Source organism: Podarcis pityusensis, assembly GCF_964106645.2.
Source record: "Podarcis pityusensis genome assembly, chromosome: 1".
NCBI classification, from domain to species: Eukaryota; Metazoa; Chordata; class Lepidosauria; order Squamata; family Lacertidae; genus Podarcis; species Podarcis pityusensis.
In genome coordinates, this window is record NC_138028.1 from 116,599,540 (window position 1) to 116,623,513 (window position 23,974).

The 23,974-nt window shown below is 44.6% G+C and overlaps 1 long non-coding RNA gene across 1 annotated transcript; it reads left to right on the forward strand.

The window, feature by feature from the left end:
• Positions 1–707: 707 nt before the first annotated feature.
• On the forward strand, positions 708–23,974 carry LOC308458592. The gene is made up of 4 exons (XR_013977587.1): positions 708–1,002; positions 17,274–17,341; positions 17,525–18,980; positions 22,855–23,974. It is a non-coding gene; the product is annotated as an uncharacterized lncRNA (long non-coding RNA).

Below are 23,974 nucleotides of genomic sequence, written 5' to 3' on the forward strand. Positions count from 1 at the left end.
CTTTCATGGCGCATCTGTACAGCTATTAAATTGGATAATCCCTCTGGCCTTTGATACATTTCTGGACATGATTATTTCATTACTCGCCATATATCAGTGGGATCATAATAAAAAGGACTTCTGACAACCTGCCAAGAGTTTTGTGGCCTTGTAAACACAAAAGTGCTCTAATAAAATTTTATTAAGTGTTAAAAAGTCATAAAAAGTGAAATAACATAAACTACGAAATTTACTGTCCTCAGCAAATGCTGAAAATATCGTCCATAGTAAAATTAAATTAGCATGTAATAGAGAGAGAGAGAGAAAGAAAGAAAGAAATAGAAAGAAACAGTCTGGAGGTTTGAAAGCTAGGGAAATAATCGCATTGCAAACGAATATGAGTCATGGGGATTTAGCTGATTGAGAGTCTTTCTTTTTATTGGGGAAGGAGAATTTGACTAAATATGCAGGTTAAAGAGGAGGGTTCTAAGGTCATCTGTGTTCTTGAAGCTGTCGATACTTGGCTGAGAAATAATATATTGCTGGCTGCCCGAATAATGGCGAAGGAAGGGCCAGCTGTCCACGAGGGTGCGCTGTGCGACTAAGAATATCTGCATGCTCCTTGCAGAGGCCAGGGAATCATAACTTCGCACCGAAATCATCCTATACATCAAAAAGAATGCCGCCACTCCCCCACCTTAAAGAAATTGCCTCTCGTCTCTCCCCCGCCCCGGTTCCTTGCAAACTGAAAGGGGGGGGGGGGGAGAAGTGCATAAAACAATGCAATATATGCACAGCCTCTTCCTCCTGGGAAAAAGCGCGCGGCAAGCAAGTCCCCACACGCTTCTCACGCAACTTGAACTCCTGGTGCAGAGAGAGAGAGAATGAGAGAGGAGGCAACCCACAATGATTGTCTGATTTTTAATGTGGGGGTGGGTGGGGTGGGGGGTCTTCAAGCAGCAGCGCCCATCCTTTGGCGTTCCTAAAACTCAGTGCACCACTAGCGAGGATAATCCAGCCCAAGTAAGTTTGGAATGCTTTCGGTTTGCTTTTGATCCAGCAAGAGGGTTGTGGGGCACAGTGGTGAGAGGCCAATAAGGTGGCATAGAGGGAGTTTGTGATACATTTCCCCACCCCACCCCGCGTTTGTCCACAGGAAATCTGGGACTAAGAAGGCTCCCACTCCGTTTAACTCAGTGGAGTTTTCTTCCCTGCCATACATGCATAGGCTCGCGGGGCAATGAAAGCTGCGGTGCAGATGAGAAAAACTAAGATGAGATCCTATGTACCATTTTGGGGAGGGAGGAATAAAACTCCGCTGAAGGCAGCCAGGCGCGAGGGAGTCCCACTCACCTCAAGGCAGACCTTACTTCCGAGTAAACACGCAAATGTGGATGCGTGGGGAGGGGGGAGGAACTCCAAAGCCCGATTCATTTAATGCATGTTTACTGGGAAGCAAATGTTTTGCTGCAGTTTGACATTGCTTCTTGGTTTGAAGGGATCGCAGTTTTGTAGACCGCCTTGGAATCTTTTCGATGTAGGGCGGTTAAGAAACGTTTTTTAAAAAAGGAAGAAGCAGCAAATCCTATCTAATCCAGTGGAGTTTCTGCCTCCCAAAGAACTGGGCATAAAATAGCAGCTTTAGCCATAGGGATCTGGTATGCCTGCAACTACACACACACACACACACACACACACACACACACACAGTGTGCATGTGCATAAACATGTGTATTGTATATTACATATTATATATACATATATACGCACACACAATAAAATGTGTGTGCGCGCGCGCACCTCTGCTTTTGCACGATCAGGAATTGGAATCCTTCTGTAATGGGACTTTGGGTCCAGGACGGGCAGCGGGGGGGGGGGGGTTGCCCCTGCGCGCCAGGAATCCTAGAATTGTAGAGTTGGAAGGGGACTCAAGGGTCATCTAGACCAACCCTCTGCAAGGCAGGCCTCTTTTGCCCAGCGCGGGACTCGAACCCACGATTAAGTGTCTCACCCTTACGGACCGAGCTGGCGCAGCTGCAGTTTCCAAGTGGGGCTGGGTGGGGAACGACGACAGCCCTTCTATGTAATAATAACTAACCCCGCGCCCCATTGCTCTTGGCCCGTTCCCCAAATCTCCGGGGAGTTGGGGGGGGTGACTACTGCGGGCCTGGCAGCGGATCGAAAGGGAAGCAGCCGTCGGAAATCCGTGCAGAGCCCTGCCTGCCCGCCTGCCTCTTCTGCGCAGGGCCAAAGGTGCCCATTTCACGTCGGGGGCGAGAGGAGCGCGCCTCCCGGGGATCCGCGGCGCTTCCTGCCCGCATATCCTCCGATTGTGTGCCTCGCCCGCGCCGCACCTCGGAGCGGAGCTGCGGCACGTCCAGGCCCTGCCGAGCAGGCCGCTGGCGCGGGCAAACAGGAACCCCGAGGGGAGGCAGCGCCCAAGGGGACAGCTCGTCTCTTGCAGGATATCCCTTTCGCTCCTTGGGCCCTTGCCTTCTCTTTTCTGCCCTTTAATTCTCGCCAGAAAGGAAGCGAGCGCGTCCCCACGAGGACGCTCCACATATCTGGGGATGGGCGAGAGGCAGGAATGCGCATTTCTGCACGGACAGAGGAAGCTTCCTATTGCCAGCGGACTCCCATCTGCCTGTCATGGAAGGAGGGTGATGTTCAAGGCCAGGCAACACGGAAGCCCACACCGACCCGTGGAAAGCCTTTAGGCTGCAATCCTATACGTGCTTTTCTCTAGGCGTAAGCCTCATCGATAGCACGCAGATAGTTCTTTACCATGCTAAACAGGCGTTCCAAATGCACTCAGTTGTGGGTTTTTTAAGCCATCAGTGTGTGCCATCATGAAAGCAAACACATGAAGCTGTTCTTTTAGAAGACGAGATGTGGCCTGAGAACATTTGCTGAGCCAAAGGCAATGATCCAGGCTGTGTTTCGACAAGCATGTGTGGAACAGTCACCTAAAGAAATCGGAGGCAAACAGGGAACTATTTTCAGAGAAGGCTACTTTTGTACAATTAATTTAGCCTGGATAGATTTTTAAAACGTGCGTCCAATTGCATTGTTTCATGAGTGCAAGTTTGTTTAAGAGGGCCATCTTAAAAATAAGCACGTGTTAAGGAAGAGGAAAGCATAGAATACAGGCATGGTTTTTAATGACTTTCATTAAGCAATATGCAACTAGATATGACATCTATTTACTCCTGTTGACTTAAATGGTGTTCAGTCCCAAGGAAATGTGAATAGGATTATAACTTTAATGCACATAAGTGTGTTTTTTTCTATATTATTATTGTAAGTTGCCTCTCCTATAGAAACTTACTTGGAACAGAGTTCGTGTGATGGAACTAAGTGAGACTTACTTCTGAGTTGAATTACATAGGATTGGAACTTTAGAGCTCTGGTAAATAGTACACCTTCTGTATTTTTTATTACATCTTTTGTCAAGCCTCATTTTCCGCTCCCTCTTTGTTGAAACAATGCTGCTGTGGACATATTTATTGAATGGAATAAGGAATAAGCTTGATTAAAAAAAACTTTAATACGGGTTTAATAGCCATACTCGCAAGCCACAGTTCATGTACTTGAATTGTGACAGGACTGCTTTAGAGTAAGGCAGTATCCAGTAATTAATGTCCAGTGCCCTGATCCAAAAATGTTTTTGGGAAAGGAAATAGCCAATATGCTTTACTTCTAAGTGACTGTACCTAGGACTGGGGTACAGATCACATTCTAAGACTGCTTGGTTATTTTCAAAAGGAAACATTTTAAAAGACACATCTTATTTCCTATGACACTGTAACTGAATATATTGTTCTATGTAAAAGGGCATTCCAAATAATGGATATTTCAAGCCATTATTTTCATATCATACTTAGTAGACTACAAACTGTAACTGACTGCCTACAATAATATTTATACTGGAAGCAGTAGAACAGTACAGTTAACACTCCAGTCCTAAACACACTATATCAAAGGAAGTCTTACTAAAATCCTAGGGACTTACAGACATGGAAAGTCACTGAACTTTGACAAAGTTCTACATAAACATATAGAACTTTAGAACAAAGATAGATGAATGCATTTATTTTATAAACTGAGTAAAAACCCAACCATTAAAGCAGGAGTAATGTGATGTCTCTTCATTTTGGATAAGAAATCTGCTTGAAAGCTGACATACTGATGCATTACTTAGTTTAAACTATTATAATTTTTTCCAGTTTTCTAGATCTGACAACTGTTCCATGCACAATTAATGGATTTGAGTTACTGTTTAAGTTCCTCAAACAAATTGTTTAACATCAGCTATATGGCAGTTGCATTTTTGCCGAAGGGACGTCTTACACTTGTAAATGTAATTCATCAATGCAAGATGTCTTTGTTTTGTATTGGAGGGAAGAGTTTGGCCTCCATGTAGCTGGGAATTTCTCTTTAATATGCAGGATGTTTGGGTTACCCAATGCTGTGGATTCCCTAAGAAAATTTCTCTGCAATCCCCCAGTTTAATCAATAACAGAGTCAGTGGCAAAAGACCTTAATACATTCTCAGTTCAAATGTGTAAAGATATAATACAGGAAGCTGAAAGATTGATCTTCAGGAATGGTGAAAGATATATGTAGCAGAGTGAAAAGTGTCTCTGAATCCTGTTATTAGAGGTGGTTGTTTTGTTCAACAGCACTGGGAAATGCACCAAACATGTTACAAATCTAAATATACTATTGACCATATAAATCTAGTTAGGGTCCGAACAAAGAGGCACATGTAATACAGGAGGAAGTAGATGGTGCTGTAGGGAGTGACATCTCCAACCCTTCACTGGGGAATTTTGTTGTTGTTTAGTCGTTTAGTCGTGTCCGACTCTTTGTGACCCCATGGACCAGAGCACGCCAGGCACTCCTGCCTTCCACTGCCTCCCGCAGTTTGGTCAAACTCATGTTGGTAGCTTTGAGAACACTGTCCAACCATCTTGTCCTCTGTCGCCTCCTTCTCCTTGTGCCCTCAATCTTTCCCAACATCAGGGTCTTTTCCAGGGAGTCTTCTCTTCTCATGAGGTGGCCAAAGTATTGGAGCCTCAGCTTCAGGATCTGTCCTTCCAGGGAGCACTCAGGGCTGATTTCTTTCAGAATGGATAGGTTTGATCTTCTTGCAGTCCATGGGATTCTCAAGTGTCTCCTCCAGCACCATAATTCAAAAGCAACTATTCTTCGGCGATCAGCCTTCTTTATGGTCCAGCTCTCACTTCCATATATAACTACTGGGAAAACCATAGCTTTAACTGTACAGACCTTTGTCGGCAAGGTGATGTCTCTGCTTTTTAAGATGCTGCCTAGGTTTGTCATTGCTTTTCTCCCAAGAAGCAGATGTCTTTTAATTTCATGATCTGCAGTGATCATGGAACCCAAGAATAGGTTTCCACTAAACAGCAACTTTTGCCTAGTATCTACAGCACATTGTGCTTTTCCTTCCTGCAAGACTGCTTAGAATTTCATTCCCTCCCTTTTGAATCTGGAAGAGCCCATTCATATATTTTTGCAGTAACTTAATTGCTTCGTATCTTTCCAGATCATAGCAGTTTAACCAAGGCATCTGAACAGACAGCATCAACGGCATACCTTCAGACCGCATTTTCTTTTGGAATAATAATAATAATAAAAGCTTATTTTCCTACTTATTTTTAGTTGTTTGCAAAGCCATTTTTCTCCAGGGTTAGAGTTGCAGAAGGAAGAATATTTTAAAACATGTAATCCATTAGTTACTCACAATGCAAGCCTGTGTACAGAAGTAAATTTTGTTGAGTTCAATGACCTTTACTCCCAGGTAAGTGTGTACTGTCAATCTTCTATAATTAGTTAGGACCTATATGCTTCTAGATTTACAATTTGCATTGTACTGATTGAGAGCTGGAGTGCTTGGATTTAATGTGATTTTAAACACTTTGATCTCAGTTCTCAAACAGTTTAATAGAACACCGGTTTAACAGGTTGTTGAACTGAGCCAACAAAATTGTGGATCTCAGCTAAACCAAATGAAAGACTAATTATTATACACCATTGTTTCTTTGTAGCTCTAGGAATTTAGAAGCTTCAGGAATTATATGTAAAGCCTGCAGATTGCTGCTTCTTTAAAAAAAAAATGGATTCCATTTGCTTAATCCATAAAAGGACATGAAGGTAGAGACTGGCGTTGCCTAAATCTGATTCAAGTTCTGAATCAGTGAAGGAATGACTTTCTATCTTATTGGTTGCAGAGAGGTCTCTTTCTAATCCTTTGAGCGCTGTTGCTTATGTAGCCAAAAGGGTCACCATCAGCTCTCAAGAGGGAGGTATCAGCAGACTCTAGAAGACCCCGAGGTTTGCAAAAGTACCCGAAACCTTTATGAAAAAAACAACCAACCTACAATGAAAAACAACGCAATGAGGTCTGAGCATGCTCAGTTGTCACGGAATACTGAATGCCTTTAGAGGGGAGGGCAGAAAACGACAGGTGAAGGAATTGGGTGGAATCTTGAACAGCAGGCACTACAGCCTTGTTAACATCTATTAGCTAAGATACCTAAATGGAACCTAAGATACAACCTAAGATATGTCTGTCATCTTCCTAGCCTGTCTGTGTGCTTCCAGAGGCATTGAACTGACCATGGGTAGACTGGACAAATGGTGCAATCCTAACCATGTCTACTCAAAAGTAAGCTCTATTGCATGCAAAGGAACTTACTCCCAGGTGAGTGGATTGCAGCTTCTGTGGATCCTGGTCTTAACAAGCGTGAGATTTACAACGCTCTTAATCATCTAATTTGCTGGCTTGAGCTGTGATCCAGAACAGTAGGCCCACAACTTATGTTCCGGGAATCAAACCTAAAACCAAATCGCATATAGTAAAAAAAATCATTGGCAGGTGGGATTGCCAGTATCATTTCCCCTGGAATGCTTTCCACCCTTTTTAATTTTTTGCCACATGCATAAAGCTGAACGCACACAAGTTAAATGAGCGCAAGTTGCGGGCTTACTGTAGTCTCTTGCGCAGTGCTCAGGTCAGGCTCCCTCCAGTGAAACCAGTGGGATTCCCCCCCCCCCCTTAGTTCCTGTGTGCTTTGGTTTTCCCATGTCTTCGTTGGTTGGAAATTAGGTTTTTAATTTTTAATTTAACCTCAATTAATTTTTAATTTAACCTCAATTAAGAAGAAGAATTTTCAAATACACCTTTTGCCATCCATGCACCCACTTACAGTATCTCCTCTCTTCTCTCTTGTGTGTGTTTTTTTAAACAGATAAAGGATTAAGTCTTTGAACATACTGTAATACTGTATTGCAGTATTGTACAAGTTGATACAGTTTGGGGCATTCTTTCTGCGTACATTCATACCAGACGGTTAGCAACAGGCAGGCTGTAAATCTTCCCATGAAAAGAAATAATAATTTAGAAAATGTGTAGTATTTCTGGCATTTTTGGAAGATACCAGCATTCTGACAAAGTCATCCAGAGGATTAATTCTCAGGCAACTCCAGGATATCAGCAAACAGGACCAAAAAAGGCATTCCACAGGTGGATGCATATTGAGGCTACATTTTTTCAGTTGTTCCCACGTTAATTCTGATGCAGAATTTTCATGATAAAGTAACCTCAACTGGGCATTATAATGGAAGGCGTGTTTAATTTGGTCTGAATTGTGCTTGTTCTGCAGAAAGAGGGTTGGTAGGGCACAGGAGGAGGTGGTGAAGAATCTGGGCAGGACCAGGCAGGAGAGGAGGACCAACAAACTATGTCCAGCCCATCCATGGCTTATAGGACACCCCAGCCAAGAATCTCAGCAAGGATGTTTATCTAAAAGAAGAGAGCAGTCGGGATGCTCCTGATTCCACCAAGATACAACTATGTCCAGTCTAGTGGCCAAATCATCTCATGACACTCCTCATCTTAAAAGGGTTGAGGGGCTTCTAGAGAAGATCCTCTTAACACTTGAGCAGATCTGAGTGTTTGTAGGCAGACTGGATCCCAGCCAGCTATGTAGGGCTTAAAGGCTAAAAGCAGCGCTTTTAATTGTGCTCAGAGACAGGCTGGTAGCCGCTGAAACTTTAAGAGCTAGTGTTTCATCGAGCTGCTTCCTGCAGCAGCTCTGTCTGGACCTAATGCAATTTCTGAAGTAACTTGAAGGTTACACACCATGCGTTTCAGTAGTCTTTTCTAGAAATTACCCCAACATAGATAACCATGGTCATTAAAGGTAAAGGGACCCCTGACCATTAACTCCAGTCGCGGACGACTCTGGGGTTGCGGCGCTCATCTTGCTTTATTGGCTGAGGGAGCTGGCGTACAGCTTCCGGGTCATGTGGCCAGCATGACTAAGCCGCTTCTGGCGAACCAGAGCAGCGCATGGAAATGCCGTTTACCTTCCCGCCAGAGTGGTACCTATTTATTTTACTTGCACTTTGACGTGCTTTTGAACTGCTAGGTTGGCAGGAGCAGGGACTGAGCAACAGGAGCTCACCCCGTCGCGGGGATTCGAACCGCTGACCTTCTGATCGGCAAGTCCTACCAAGGCTCTGTGGTTTAACCCACAGCGCCACCCACACCCCCCTAACCATGGTCATACTTTATCTAAAATAAGGTATCAGACAAAGGTTGGAGGAGATAAATATGTTGGGCACTTGTGGGGGGGGGTGGGGGATTCAAAAATAGATCAGACTATATAAGGCATTTGATGGGGATGGCCAATTTAATGCACAGACTGCCAGTTGAGGCCTCTAGTGTTTTCCTTTCAGGTGCTAAATGTACACATTGATCTCTGCAGGTACACCAGTTTCCTCCCTTAGATGGTTGAGGGAAAGTCTCCATTCATGAAGACGTATCGGGGATGTGGCAAGCAGATGGGAGGGGATCTCCCATCTGGGTTTTGCGATCATATCTGGCACGTACATGCAAAACCTTGTGAGGTGTTTCAAGTAATTGCCAAGCATGATTGAAAAACGCTGATGGTTTTTAAGGTAAGCAAAGTGATGCTCACTCCCCACAGTAGCATACAGTGTAAATAGAGACACACCTTCCATGAGCACAGTCTCAGCCAGATTCATTCCACATCACTCCTTCCAAATTCTCCACTCTCCCATACAGATGAACCCTTTGCTATAGGAGTCACGATCCTGTTTCAGTTTACAGGGCTGTGGTAATGATTACTGAGAGAATGGATCCGATATCATCTGAGCACCTGGGGCAAGCATTGTGTAACACATACATCCATTGCCAGCAGAGCTTCAAAGAAGACTCCAGAAACCATTGCTTGGTGAAACAAAAGAGGGCTATATCTATTTAAAACATAACAGCTTGAAGGATCTTCAAAATTTAATCAACTCGAATAACTGAAACAAAATATAGTCTGGGCAGGTAAGTTCCCTAAGGCAGGAGAGATCGTCTCCCTCCCCTCTCCTGAGCAAGTCTGCGGGCTCGTCCTGTAGCCCCACAGCAAGGACTGGAAGGCTATGCGAACTTCACAGAGAGCCAGTGTGGTGTAGTGGTTAAGAGTGGTAGATTCGTAATCTGGCGAACCGGGTTCATGTCTCTGCTCCTCCACATGCAGCTGCTGGGTGACCTTGGGCTAGTCACGCTTCTCTGAAGTCTCTCAGCCCCACTCACCTCACAGAGTGTTTGTTGTGGGGGAGGAAGGGAAAGGAGATTGTTAGCCGCTTTGAGACTCCTTCGGGTAGTGGTGAAGCGGGATATCAAATCCAAACTCCTCTTCTTCTTCTTCACAAGCACACCATGGCACTGCCAGAACCTCATGCCAAGCCAAAAGGACACTCCCAAGATCCCGCAAGCCAAACCTATGTTGTGTGACCAAAGAGTGCCCCATACCCAGTAAAGCCTTAGAAATTTACTCTATCAGATATTAAAATTCACTCTCCTGCCTGACTAAAAGCCAGCTAATTCAATTTTTAAAATGCCACTCTAGCATAAAACAGGCAGCGATACGAAGTAGGACAAAAGGAAGGCAGTCAGGAGCTCCCCCCAAAATTCCTACTTCTTTTATTCTGCAAAGCACCTTCTGCAGCCTCCCAGGGTGCTGACATTTGCTGAAAATCTCATTACATCCTTTACTGGGATTTTCCAGTGAGAATTCAGAGGGTATGCATGTCAATGCACCTGAGAGCTGGTTGTTGATGTTTTTAAAAGTGAAGTATTTTTACCGTTAAAAAAATAAGGACAGAAAGTTTTAATGGGGTTTCTCAAGGTAAAATCTGTCAGTGTACCAATCTCAGATGCCCAGTAGCCAGCTTTCCAAGTCTCCCTTCAGTTATAGCCCAGTGTTGGCAACTCCGGCAATTGTTTCCCCGCCCCCCTCAGATCAGGAAGGTCGGGCAGCTGGGGAGGCTGCGGAGCGCTGCACAAATGTTTAACAGAAAGAGGGTTAGAAGCCTGCCACCCCCAGCCTCCTTGAAGCAATAAGATAAAATCAACCCTGTCCCTATTAAAATGCTAATGAAATTCTAAGGCCTCCTAAGAATAAGGAAAATATGAAAGCCTCTTTCGTAGGGCGAAGGAAACTTTTGAAAAATTGGAGGACAGGTTTTGGCACAGCTCTCATTAGTGCTCCCATGTACAGCCATTGCTTCTGGAGTGTTTTTGAGATTGCAGCTTGAATGTTCTCTGCAGCTGTGTAATCCCCCATTTGCAAGTCACTGCCTGCAGATATCAAACTCCTGTGAGCACAGTCTGTCTAAGCTACAGAGTCTGAAATGAAGGCCTGGAGCCATATATTCACATGGGTGCAACTAACGAGGAGAACGAGGCTTTCATAATGAAAAGCCATTTTTTAAAAAAAATTCATGCCTTTTCAAGACAATGCAAGGAGCGCAACTCAAGGAAGCAATCGTACATTTGGGGAAATCGAATGGGCTGAGTTAGAATAACAGAATTTTGCAGTTCATTTCAATGCAAAATCCTATGAATTTAGGGTAGGTGTTTTGTTTTGTTTCAAGTAGCAGTATGACACAACGCAATTCTGAAGAACGTGTTAGTAATGTACGTGCATTATCTGTATTCCCCTCCCCATTAAAAGTGTTCAGTTTTTGTGAATCTGAATTTGGTGTTTTGAAATTATTTCTGTCCTTGGGTTACATACGCTTCAGGTTACAGACTCCGCTAACCCAGAAATATTACCTCGGGTTAAGAACTTTACCTCAGGATGAGAACAGAAATCGCGCAGCAGCAGCGGGAGGCCCCATTACCTAAAGTGGTGCTTCAGGTTAAGAACAGTTTCAGGTTAAGAACAGACCTCCAGAGCGAATTAAGTACGTAACCAGAGGTACCACTGTACTCATGTCTGCTGGCTCTCTAAATAAAAGTTCATTTGCATGCCAAGCCTCTTGCCTGTTCCTGAGGTTAAGAACAGTTTCAGGTTAAGAACAGACCTCCAGAACGAATTAAGTACTTAACCTGAGGTACCACTGTACTTGGGGTTGTTGAATAGGGTTGTTGTTGTTGTTGTTGTTTTCACCTATGGCTAATTACCACTTTGCACAATGACTTCAATGGAACTTTTTCCCCTCTCCTCCCTCCCCCCACCCTCTTAAATTTGTTCTGAGGGTTCCCCTGACCTTTTGGAACAGATCTGAAGCTGTCATGGGGCATGTGTAAGGGGAGAATGAAGGAAAGACCCATTGTACAAGCAGAAGAAATCCCTCCTGCACATTTTTTAAATACTGCCCATTATCTGTATGCACTGAGAACCCCTTTATACACTGATGTGGCCAGGAAGGGTTGTAATACCTCTGTGATGTCTAGTACAGTCAATCCTCGGATCCCAAACCAACATTTTGGAACATTTCGGTTCCCGAACCTTGAAAACCTGGAAGTAAATGCTCTGTTTTTTCGAACTTTTTTCAGAAAATGAAAGTCCGACGCGGCTTCTGCTTGAGCACAGGAAGCTCCTGCAAGCAATCGGAAGTTACGCCTTGGTTGTCGAACATTTCGGAAGCTAAATGAGCTTCTGGAACAGATTACATTCAACAACTGAGGTTTGACTGTATATCAATGGTTCCTGTACATCATTTTATTGCAGGCCTCTGTTCTGATTGCATATTCTTTATGAACCATCACATTTCCTTACCTAACATCTGTTAATCCAGGACAATGCTTGAAAAGTTCCGCCCCCAACTCTTTTCTCAATTTAGCATTAAGGAAACCTAAGCACATAAATTCACTTAAGCATTGTGGCAGGCTTTGCAAATACCTCGTATTTGTAACAACGGATACAGAAGCTCTGCTGCAACTCTGCAAGGCTACATCAATTAAGATGTTGCTGATTCCTTCTTAGCGCAATAAAACAGTAAGTGAGTGATATCTTCATATTATCAAAGCTTTTGCCAGTTCTGTCTTGATTGCACTCCAATATTTTCCCATGAGCTCCTATGTCTTTAGGAGGAAGTAACTTTTAATATGATCCCTGAGGAGTAAATGGTTTGGGGCCATGATCCCATTCATTTTTATTCATAGATCATGCCTTTTAATTTCAGCAGCTTTATATGATCACAAAGCCAAAACCAGAATGTACACTCTAATCCCTGTCCCAATAAGATGTAAATGCAGAAACCATGGTAGTCTATGAATTTTAATGCTGATCTGTTTCTGTGCAATGAAAGACAGCTGTAAAGGAATACCTTCATAAAATAACTATCACAACCAATGGTACACAATGCTTTTATTTCCATTCACAATACACATTAACTACTACTACTACTCCTACTACTAACAACAACAATAATAAAAAAAATTATTTATATGCCGCCCAACCGACTGGGTTGCCCCAGTCACTCTGGGCGGCTCCCAACAAAATATTAAAAACATGATAAAACATCAAACATTAAAAACTTCCCCAAACAGGGTGGCCTTCAGATGTCTTCTAAAAGTCTGGTAGTTGTTGTTCTCTTTGACATCTGGTGGGAGGGCGTTCCACTAGGCAGGTGCCACTACCTAGAAGGCCCTCTGCCTGGTTTCCTGTAACCTCGCTTCTCGCAGTGAGGGAACTGCCAGAAGACCCTCGGAGCTGGACCTCAGTATCTCGGCTGGATGCAGACAAAAATACATTATTTGGTTTATATACAAAACTTGCTGGATTGTTTTTGTATTGATGGTCCATGCACCCTAAGTTGGAGCAGCATATGCACTTTACACAGCTAGGTCCGTTTACATGATTACAATCTCATTCAGCACTGAGCCAAAAATTACCAGGTGAGTTTTGGAGGGATAAACACCCTTTAAAGAATATTGCGCAAAATGTGCCACCTCCCCATGTATGCACAATTTTGTGACCAGCAAATATTTATTTATTTAATTTTATTAAATTTGTACATTGTCCTTCAATTCTATGGATCCCAGGGCAGTTCACAAAATAAAAATACAATATCAAAACATAATAAACACAAGAACAAAAAAAAAGAACAAAAAACCTTCATAAACCAATACCCCCCCCCCCCCGCCTCACAAACACATTTAAAAGGGGTATAAGATGTTGATAACATGGAGCTCTCTTATGGGCCATTTTCATTGAGCCCTAGAAAATTCTAAGATGATGATGATAATTTTTATTTTTATTATTACTATTATTATTATTATGTATTTATATGCTACCCATCTGACTGGGTTGTGATGCAGATTATCGTTTAGTGAGCAAGTCACTAATATAAAATAAAACTGACCTGAAAGCATTTTCATTTTGGTAATTTTATGTCACAGACAATTCCCCTCACCTCTACACACTTCTCTCAAGTCCCCTTGAGTTTCAAAATAGGCATCAACAGTGCGATTATAATCTATGACAGTGCCATTGTCGGGTTAACACCTGTATGTGCTGATATATGACTAGTACCGTGTTGCAACAAGCATGCAAATAAGTTTATAATTACTACATAGTTTAAAAAGCACTGAAATTGTCATAACTTTTATATATTGCTCCATTACAACCTTTAAATAAATGTTTTGATGGAGATCAGCAGTGCTGGGCCAATTTATTCTTGTCTATCATTAAAAGGCCTTACACAAAGAAACAATACCGTTCCACATCAAACTGTCACGAAGAGACATTTCCCTGCAACACCTGCTTGTTATGAATAGACACAGGCTAAGAACAGTTTATCATGATGAAGATAGCGATTCTTGCAAAGCCTTAAGGGAACCAGTTTTCATATAATGCAAGTAATATTTTAGAAATGTCTAAAATATACGTTCAGCGCAATGAACATATATTTGACTTAACCTATTACTTCCCAGAGATCAACTTTAACAATGTATTTACTTACAATTCAACAAAGTGGTCCCACTAGCAAATACCCACGCAAGGACTTCCACTAGTGGAACGGGGCTTTCCCCCTCATCTCTCCCCCCCCCTTGCAAAAAATTTTGGTGTGTGTGGGTCAGGCAAGCTTGCCTTCCCCAGGGGAAGGAAAGAGGACATTCTTTCATCAGGCAATCAAAACTCCTTCTGCTGATGGGGCCATCTCCTTTGCACTATGCTGACGCATTAGCAAAAAAAAGTTATCTGGGTGGTTTACAGTTAAAATACTAAAAATAAATAATAAAGTACAGTATAAAAATACAGCAACCAAGAAAGTACAGTGGTACCTCGGGTTAAGTACTTAATTCATTCTGGAGGTCCGTTCTTAACCTGAAACTGTTCTTAACCTGAAGCACCACTTTAGCTAATGGGGCCTCCTGCTTCTGCTGCGCCGCCGGAGCAAGATTCCTGTTCTTATCCTGAAGCAAAGTTCTTAACCTGCGGTTTGTTGGGAGCCGCCCAGAGTGACGGGGGCAACCAGTCTCTCAGGACACTCTGCTGCCGGCTTCAAAGTTACTCGACTCGAAAAAAAAGGCTTCAAAAGGAGGCTGCAGCATGAAATTGCTGAACTAGAATTTCTCGGCAAATTTGATTCTATTCAATTAAGACTTAATCAGGACTCTGGTCTTCTTTCTCGCTGCAGGTGTTAAATTAAGTTAGTGCAGCTGGAAAGACAGCCTTGTCACAATGACTGCTGTTGCGAACATGTCATCCTGTTCTTACCCTGTGTACATTTGGCAACTCCAGGAAAATGACTCAGAGCTACTGCTGCCTTTCATATTTTAGTCTTTGCGCACCATAACGGGGTGTGGGTGTGTGTGTGGGTGTGTGTGTGTGCTTATATATACTTATTGAAGATAACACTGAATGTGTCTGACAAAGTGGGCTCTGGACCAGTCCATGAAAACCTCTGCCACGTGACTTTTGTTTGTATTTTAAGGTGCTAAAGGCCTATTTGATCTAGTGATAGGTGATTTGAGAAAAAATACGAGACTTGTTTGTATGGAGCAGAAATTTCACCCTAAATGATTGCCCCACAAAATATATCTGGTGCCTTTGTAGATCACTGAATACCATTTCATTAATATTTGCATAGTAGCACTGCTTCACTTAAATGCAAACTGTTATATAGTTGTTCATTTCAAATGGGTGGCTGGGCTCTTGTTCAGACACTTATTTAATTTAATTATTTAACTGTTTTCTTTAAACTGATGTGACAACCTCTCGTATTTGAGGTATGGTCTTTCAAAACATAAAACACAATCCTATCAGAAGTATGCCCTACATAGTTCGACGGGACTTACTCTTAGCCTGAAATACTTTACACCTGCATTTCACTTCATTGCTTATGATGTTGGCAAATGTTTATTTAAAAAACCCCAAATAGCTTTTAAAACAGATATGTTGTAGTGAGATCAGCTGTACATGTAGTAGGCTGCAATATAAATTAATAAAGGAGGCTTTTAGAGCTGATTTTTAATAAATAAAACTCATTTTTTAATTTTATTTTATAGGTTTTATAGCTGTTTAATTCAAAAGGAAAAGGGAGCGTACGTGCCCTGGTTGGCAGGAACAATTGGACGGGAGCTAATTTTAAATCGATCACTGCATTTAGGATCATCTGACTGATGATGGACCAGGGCACTTGAAGGTAGAAACTAGTAAAAGTTGCTTGTTTGGGTCATCCTCAAGTGAATTTCTACATGGCCTGGAATCCTCAACACTTCATTAGCCAGACTTTAATTGAGGGGTCCATTTTGTACCTGATGATGAACTTGCAAGTTTGCAGTAAAAAATAAATGTGCTCTCAACCTGGCAGATTCTGAGTTTTCAACTAAGCGCAGCCTCCAGAAAATTGGAAAGAGGTCAAGGGGAATCTGAAGTATCTTGAATTTTAGTTCAACGATGTCAAAGATTGCTTTGGAAACATTCATTAATCTTCGTGACATATTTGTGACATCACAACAGTTCAGAGATGCTTAAAAATGAAGCTCATGGGTGACCTTTCTCAAGGTCATGCCAAGTCAGTAGAAGAACCTGGGAGTCAAGACTAGGGGTCTGCGGGGGGTGGAATTCAGTTCAGGTTGAAGCTGAATCTATCAAATTTCCACTTTCTGAAACAGCATATGAACCAAAACACAGCAATCTCCCCAAATTTCCATGTATCTGAATTTTGCTAGGCAGTTTGCTATGCTCTGTTTACAGAAATCCATATATTAGGGGGAATTGTGAATAAAAACAACACAGGGAGGGGGAATGATCATATATAAGGAAATTGCTAGCAAAAATGTGTCCCTTAGTCAAAACTGCATATTAAAATGTGTTTATTGGGAGAAATTTGCACTAAAATACTGGCGAAGTTTCATTAGTATTCTTCCCCCTCCCCCCCCAAAAAAAAACACACAAATGGCTGCAAAATGCACAGAGAACTGAATTTAAGATTGGGAAAATGAAAAACAGAGAGCTGAAATTGACCGATTCTTCCATCCCTAGTCAAGACTTGTAGCTTTGCACTTGGTAACAATAACAACAACAACAACTTTGTACCCCGCCCATCTGACTGGGTTGCCCCAGCCACTCTGGGTGGCTTCCACATATATAAAAACATGACAAAACATTAAACCTTAAAAAGCTTCCCTATACAGGGCTGCAACAACATCTAGCAGTGACCTGATAACCGAATTGAGTTGCCTTGTTTTCACCATAAGGCTGCAGTCCTGTACACATTTACCTGTGAGTAACACAGCAATCTTTAATCAGGGCCTAGGAAGACATGGCACAATGTATCCACCACCATATCTGAAGCTCTGCCACCTTCAGCCAGCCAGGATGAAAGGTGTTTGGGAGCAATCACTCCACTACTACTCAACCTTCCTTAACTGGTTCGGTTGAGCTTCCTTCTGCCCAAGTCAAATACACACCTGACTTATCCCAGGATGAACTGCATATTTATTTCACCAACAGCTCCTGCAATTGGGATCCTTGTCCTATTGGACCAGCTGGCAGAGAAGGTCATCTGGTGGGATCACCTGGTAAGGCTTAAAGAGCTATTGCTGAACTGGAATAAATTCCATGGTGAAATTAATAATATTGGGGTGCCATGGAGGGGGATAGATGCTTTTAAAGGCCATTGCACCTTCATTTTGATAAGTATCAGTGTGGTGTGATGTTTGTAGCTCACAGTATTTTGGATCACACACACACCACACACACAGGCAATATTTTGGAGCCTCTTTTCCTGTGTTCCATTTTTCAGGTCCATAATGTATGCTGGCCTGCAGTCTGCCAGGTGGCTCACTTGACATACTTTGTGATGACTAACTCTGCGTGGTTTGGACAAAGTGATGCCAAGACTTGCCCCAGTGACTCACAAGGCGGAAAAAATATTGCAGCATTTAGTTTGCAAGTATAATTTATGTTCTTTCAACTGATCTTGCTGTGGCCAGGCCAATTCAGCCATGAAAAGCGAGGGAAACGCATCGGTTCAAGGAGGGAAGTGCTGATCTATGAGAACAATTTTAGTTAATTAAGTGGACATTTCACAAGGGCAAGGGATCCACTAGTCCCCTTAAGAGAGCCAGTCAAATATGAAATACAAGGGATTTTGTTAGGGGAAATAAATGGACAGGCTGCAGATGGGGGGGGGGGGGACAGCTGGAATTTTGCTGCCTTTGTAGCTGAAAGAAGAGGATGGCCCAGTAGAACAAAGGGGTTCTGAGCTTATGGAGTTGAGGGATCTCCACTCTTATGTCATCCTTGTTGTCAAGGACAAAAGCTACATGGTCATTTGTACGAAGCGGGGTTTCCATTTTGCTATTTCATCCATGTTAGAAAAACTGTGAGGTATGGATATAATCATCCGGGCAGTGATGAGCTGCTTCACACAATCAGCTTCTCCTTTATTTAGAGGCACATATGGCAACCCGGCCAGAAGGCAGTCTAGGCCAAAATGTAAGAGGGAAATGGAGCTACTTTCCACCTGCTGCTACCTTCTTCCTGTTCTTCTTCAAGAAGATTTGCACCAGGACAGGGCCCTCTCCTCTGATTGTGGGAAAATGCCCCAACTTTTCAACTGAAACCGAAGGAGCAGCTGGAGAAGACGAAACTGCGGGTATATCTACGGTATATTGTTGTCTCACCAGTTCACTTTTAATGCTCAGTCCCTTTGTGCATCACTCCCAGAAAACTGGAGTGGTAGTTTTGGGAACACTGAATGCCCGCTATTTGATGAAATACAGTAATTTATGACCAAGGTTATTTTTTTTCAGCGGAGCTCAGTTCCGGCATATTCAGGTGGGCGCCATTGCCATTCTAAGAGAACAAGGGAGAAGTTCATGGTCAGCTCTGGCACTTCTTTTTCTAGAAAAAAAAGCACTGCTTTTGGCATTTATTTTACCTCAAGAGCTTGGCCTGTCCACACAACAGTGCTGCGTGTAGGCCAAGCCGGGAGTTACTGACTGACACTAATTCACCCAGTAACTTTTGTGGCTGAGCAATGGTCTGTATTACGCTGAATTCAGCTTGGTGATGTAGATGTTTGGATGGAGGAGAAATTCTATTCAGTTCAAATTTAAAGGCAAACTTACCTAATTCAACAGGTGAATAGTAACACCACCTTTTAAAATTCGCATTCTCTGAATTTTGCAATGCAGTTCTTCAGCCAGGTAATGTGTACAAAATAATAATAATAATAATAATAATAATAATAATAATAATAATTTATTATTTGTACCCCGCCCATCAGGCTGGGTTTCCCCAGCCACTCTGGGCGGCTTCCATAGAAACCAAAAAACACTAAAATGTCATACATTAAAAACTTCCCTGAACAGGGCTGCCTTAAGATGTCTTCTGAATGTCAGGTAGTTGTTTATCGTTTTGACATCTGATGGGAGGGCGTTCCACAGGGCGGGCGCCACTACCGAGAAGGCCCTCTGCCTGGTTCCCTGTAGCTTTGCTTCTCGCAATGAGGGAACCGCCAGAAGGCCCTCGGCGCTGGACCTCAGCGTCCGGGCAGAACGATGGGGGTGGAGACGCTCCTTCAGGTATACTGGGCCGAGGCCGTTTAGGGCTTTAAAGGTCAACACCAGCACTTTGAATTGTGCTCGGAAACGTACTGGGAGCCAATGTAGGTCTTTCAAGACCGGTGTTATGTGGTCTCGGCGGCCGCCCCCAGTCACCAGTCTAGCTGCCGCATTCTGGATTAGCTGTAGTTTCCGAGTCACCTTCAAAGGTAGCCCCACGTAGAGCGCATTGCAGTAGTCCAAGCAGGAGATAACTAGAGCATGCACCACTCTGGCGAGACAGTCCGCGGGCAGGTAGGGTCTCAGCCTGCGTACCAGGTGGAGTTGGTAGACAGCTGCCCTGGATACAGAATTGACCTGCGCCTCCATGGACAGCTGTGAGTCCAAAATGACTCCCAGGCTACGCACCTGGTCCTTCAGGGGCACAGTTACCCTATTCAGGACCAGGGAGTCCTCCACACCAGCCCGCCCCCTGTCCCCCAAAAACAGTACTTCTGTCTTGTCAGGATTCAACTTCAATCCATTAGCCGCCATCCATCCTCCAACCGCCTCCAGGCACTCACACAGGACCTTCACCGCCTTCACTGGTTCTGATTTGAAAGAGAGGTAGAGCTGGGTATCATCTGCATATTGATGGACACCCAGTCCAAACCCCCTGATGATCTCTCCCAGCGGCTTCATATAGATGTTAAAAAGCATGGGGGAGAGGACGGAACCCTGAGACACCCCACAAGTGAGGGCCCAAGGGTCTGAACACTCATCCCCCACCATCACTTTCTGAACACGGCCCAGGAGGAAGGAGCGAAACCACTGTATAACAGTGCCCCCAGCTCCCAACCCCTCTAGACGGTCCAGAAGGATGTTATGGTCGATTGTATCAATGGCCGCTGAGAGATCCAGCAGAACTAGGAAACAACTCTCACCTTTGTCCCTAGCTCGCCGGAGATCATCAACCAGTGCGACCAAGGCAGTTTCAGTCCCATGATGAGGCCTGAACCCTGATTGGAAGGGATCCAAATGGTCCGCATCCTCCAGGTGTGCCTGGAGTTGTTCAGCAACCACACGCTCAATAACCTTGCCCAAGAATGGAAGATTTGAGACTGGGCGATAGTTGGCCATACTGGCCGGGTCTGAAGATGGTTTTTTAAGAAGCAGTTTAATGACCGCCTCTTTCAGCGGATCTGGGAATGTTCCCTCACAGAGGGAAGCATTCACCACCCCGCAGAGCCCATCGCCCAGCCCTTCCCGGCTTGCTTTTATTAGCCAGGATGGGCAAGGATCAAGGAGACAGGTGGTTGGTTTCACGCGTCCAAGCAGCCTGTCCACATCCTCGGGGGTAACGGATTGAAATTGATTCCATGCAACTTGACCAGACAGGGCTCTAGCACTCTCCCGCCCCAGCCCTGCTCCCACGGTGGTGTCTAGCTCCTTCCGAATATGAGTGATTTTATCTGCAAAAAACTTTGCAAAATCGTTGCAGGAGATCTTGGGGTCTTTACAAGGCCCCGGTGGTAAAGGTGGTTCCGTTAAATTGCGGACCACCTGAAAGAGTCTCCTGCTACTATTTTCTGCAGATGCAATAGAGGCGGTGAAGAAAGTCTTCTTCGCCGTCACTATCGCCACTTGGTAGGCTCGACGTTGAGCTCTAACCTGTGTCCGGTCAGATTCGGAGTGAGTTTTCTGCCACCGACGCTCTAGCCGTCTCAGCGATTGTTTCATCGCCCTCAGCTCCGAAGAAAACCACGGGGCTGTCCGGGCTCCATGCAATCAGAGAGGGCGCTTCGGAGCCAGACAGTCGATAGCCCTGGTTAACTCCGCATTCCAGCGGGCCACCAGGGAATAAGCTGAAAGGCCATCAACACGGGATAAAGCATCCCCTACCACTCTCTGGAAACCATTTGGATCCATTAAGTGGCGGGGGCGGACCATCCGAATTGGTCCCACCTCCCTGCAGAGGGGAAGGGTCACAGAGAAGTCCAGTTGCACCAGGAAGTGATCTGACCATGGCACTTCCTTGGTTTCACTTTTACTTAGTGTCAGATCACTCACATCACTAGAGGTGAATACCAGGTCTAAGGCATGTCCATGACTATGAGTTGGGCCCAACTTATTCAGGGACAGCCCCATGGAGGCCATGCTTTCTACGATGTCCCGAGCGGCCCCTTGTAAGGTCGTGTCGGCGTGGATGTTAAAATCCCCTAGGACAACCAAACTAGGTGTCTCCAGGAGAACATCCGCCACGACCTGAAGCAGCTCAGATAGGGAATCCTTGGTGCAGCGGGGAGGTTGGTACACCAAAAGGAATCCTGTACTGCCCCTATTGCCCAACTTCCAGAACATGCACTCAGAAAACTGGGTCTTCCCAGTAGGACGCCTGATGCAAACTAATGACTTCCTAAAAATCACTGCAACCCCCCCTCCCCGCCCACATGACCTGGGTTGCTGTGCGTAAGAGAAACCTGGTGGGCAAGCGGCAGCAAGGACAGGCCCATCTGCTTCCTCCAAACAGGTCTCTGTCACACATGCCAGGTCAAATCCTCCATCCACAATCAGGTCGTGGATGGCAGTGGCTTTATTCATCATTGACCTGGCATTACACAGCAACACCTTCAGGTCATGTGGGTTTCCCCTGTTGATTCCAGTATCCATCCGGTCAAGGCCAGACCCGGAGGCAGGGATAGTCTTCAAACAACGACTAAACCTGCCTCCTCGGTAATGACATGGTCTGGTCTTAGCGTAACTCCTCCTCCTACCCGTGATCACTGAGATCGGATGTCCCAGTGCTTCCCCCCCTGTGGAACTTGTCCCAGCCATCGTGTTGGCTGGGGCCCCACTCCCAGGCAGCCCTGATCCCGCCCCTTAAAAACAAAACACAAACTATACAGAACCAATAAAACAACAGAAAACAAAAACAGAACAATTATACTAAAATTAATCCCCAACCAAATATCCATCCCACCCACCCACCCCCAACAAAGGAAAAAAGGAAAAAAAGAAATACAAATTTAAATTGCCACCGACTGCTTGAGGACATTTTAAAACACATTAACCACTTGGAACAGGGAAGCAATTGCAGAACACTTCCCAGCTTCCCCAAAAGTTTGTTCCAAATAAGGGCCTGGGCCACGCCCCCTGGGCCAGTTGGAAAAGGCCCTGGAAGGGAGCAGGCCCTGCAGTCCTCACCCAGCCGATGGTCCGAGGCCTCCCCGCAGCAGGAGTCCCTTTATAGCTGGGAGAGAGGGCCTGGGCCACGCCCCCTGGGCCAGTTGGAGAAGGCCGTGGAAGGGAGCAGGCCCTGCAGTCCTCACCCAGCCGATGGTCCGAGGCCTCCCCGCAGCAGGAGTCCCTTTATAGCTGGGAGAGAGGGCCTGGCCACGCCCCCTGGGCCAGTTGGAGAAGGCCGTGGAAGGGAGCAGGCCCTGCAGTCCTCACCCAGCCGATGGTCCGAGGCCTCCCCGCAGCAGGAGTCCCTTTATAGCTGGGAGAGAGGGCCTGGGCCACGCCCCCTGGGCCAGCTGGAGAAGGCCCAAAAGAGAACACACTGTGGTGATGCATACATATAGATGCATATATTAATGAAAAATATTGTATGTACATTAGGGGTACATGATGCATACAAAAAAGGGCATATTAAGAGAAAATCGCTGGACTTAAAAAAAATAAAATCACAGATTGATGTGGAGAACTGAACCAAAACTACCACATTCACCCATCTTGATGTAGCTGCAGATCATTTATTACTGTAGATTACAGATTACAGTGAGTTTCTGTTATCTGTCGTATGTCTGATATCTGGTGCCTCTTTTCATTAGGTTAGTTCCTGCAGGGGTGCCTGTCACAAAGTGCTCAAATAACCACTTTAATCTTCTCATCAGTCGCTTTGCGAACAAGCTATTTTCACATTTTCTTCTTTGGTGCTCTGGTTTGATCAGTCTCAATAGAGTGCAGGGTGTGGATGCTAATAACTGCTTTTAATTCATCTGAGCTCCAGGCCATTTCATAGAAACTTTTCTTGGTACTGCAAGTGGTTTCCCATGCCTCAGATCCACCCTCACAAAGCCCAGATTCTGTCTTTCCACCAACTGAAAATGAGAAGCATACATGTATTGGCTTTTATCTGTTAATACAAAACAGTACTACATACTCAAAACAAGTACATTACAAAGCAAAAAGTAGGCCCCAACTCTCTTCGACCTATTCTTCTACCTGTTGCTCTCATGTGCATGTGCTCTCATGTGCTTGAATGAGGGTGGGGTGCACTTTCATTCAAGGAACAACAGGGACCTGTTCAATCTGGTATGTCTCCATGCCAAGACAAAAATGCAGAGGGTTCTTATCTGGGAGATGTTGTTTGAGGATGACACAGCCTTGAAGTGCACTCTGGGGAAGCTCTATAGACACATCAACTGTTTTGCCCAAGCCTCCATGGAGTTCGGCCTCACCATCAGCCTGACAAAGACAAATATCCTAGGTCAGGACACTGTCAGCACTCCACGCCTGAGCATTAGTGGTAGACGGTTTTGTCTACCTGGGCTCCACCATAAACAGCAACTTCTCCATCGGCGCAGAGCTGGACAAGCGTATTGGTAATGGCTCGCCTCTCCAAAAGGGAATGGGAGAATATAATGCAAACAACAAATACCA